The following is a 1644-nucleotide window of genomic DNA, read 5'->3' as shown; positions in this document are numbered from 1 at the left end:
CAGTATTTTAGTTTTACTTTTATTTATTTTCATACAGTACTGATCTGTCAGTACCGCTTCCATTTTATTTAAAGCTATCTCTAGGTCCTCCTTGCTAGATGCTAATACTGCTATATCATCTGCAAATCTAAGCATACTAATCTTTTGCCCCTGTATATCTATCCCTACAGTTGTACTGTCTTTAATGATGTTGATCGCGTCTTCGATGTATAGATTAAAAAGTTGCGGTGACAGTGTGCATTCCTGCCAGACTCCTTTTCTAATATTAATACTCCTAACAAGTTTATCAATTAAATTTTACTTTCTGTATCATCATCATTATAAATATATTCGAGCTTTTTCATGAAAATGTCATTTTTTGAATTTATTATCATTATTACTATCATGCTTTATTGTTAATCAACAGTGAACCTAAATGACGTGAAATTATAGATACTTATGTAATATTCCCTAAATATTTCAATGTATTATTTAATTGTTTTTAAATTATATTAATAACAAATTCGTCCAATTTATCTAAAACAGTGCATCGTGTTTTTCTTTTATCCAATACATCCAACATTTTTATATTGTGTAATGTCACACATTGCTGTTGACTGTCTACCGCTTTACTTTTCTTTATAAAATTTGCCCTTTTCCTTAACGATTTGTAGTGTTTGCCGAACGTCCTGTTAGAAGTGTCGTTTTCTCCTGTTTGCGGGAAACACAATCCCCTGGCATTCGACACACGAATGAGAGAGGTAGTACAAGGACACAAACAGAGGCGCGGCTTCGTATCTTTAACTTCCTAGAAAGACGCGCTCTTGCTAGTCAGTTGATCTCCCGACAAATCCGAAAATAAGGCAGAGTAAACGTTTTTGCGAAAGAAAAAGACTGAACGACGTAAGCTTCTAAACCGGAGAGGATTTTCGAGCACGAAATAAAGACTCGAATAGTGACTGACATCTCTAACAAATTTCTTAGCCAAGTTTCTCTTATTTTATTGATTTTCTTGATAATTTTTCAGTAAATCAGAGGGAAAAGAGAGATACCCATTAACATAATTCGTTACATAATTAACCTGTTTAACCAATCGTTAAATACGCGTTTTATCGATCTTCGAAATTGAACACAGAGATTAATGATATATCGATTTTGACTTGTCTTAACAACTAAGATAATATCAAGAAAAGATACTTATATGGTACATGAGACAATATCAAGATGAACAAACCGAAAACCTTATCTTGTATATCTTGCTCGCAAATTAATGCAAAAACAAAGTGCAACTAAAATAATAATAAATAAATTCAAATGTCTATACACATTACAAGTAATTTATTCAAGCATACAGTATTTTTTATATTTTTTAATTTTAATATTATTTCCAACTAAATGTTCATGTTTAAATAAATTAAGACAATATCAACAATAATGCAAGTATCGTATTTTCATGTTTTTCCGATAACTATTGTTATCTATTCAACTGCATTAAATCAACTTTACCTGGTATTTTAAATTCTATCACCCATGTGTTAACTTAAATTTTCAATGAAGTTAGTGGTAGATAAATTGTATTTTGAAATTACGAAATCTATACAGAAATTTTAAATACAGTATAATATATTGAAAATCCATTAATTTTCTGTAAAATATGCATTTTTC

The sequence above is a fragment of the Agrilus planipennis genome, unplaced genomic scaffold, assembly GCF_000699045.2.
Source record: "Agrilus planipennis isolate EAB-ADULT unplaced genomic scaffold, Apla_2.0 scaffold48, whole genome shotgun sequence".
Classification (NCBI taxonomy): Eukaryota; Metazoa; Arthropoda; class Insecta; order Coleoptera; family Buprestidae; genus Agrilus; species Agrilus planipennis.
The sequence above is the reverse complement of the archived record's forward strand: the minus strand, read 5'-3'. Positions refer to the sequence as shown.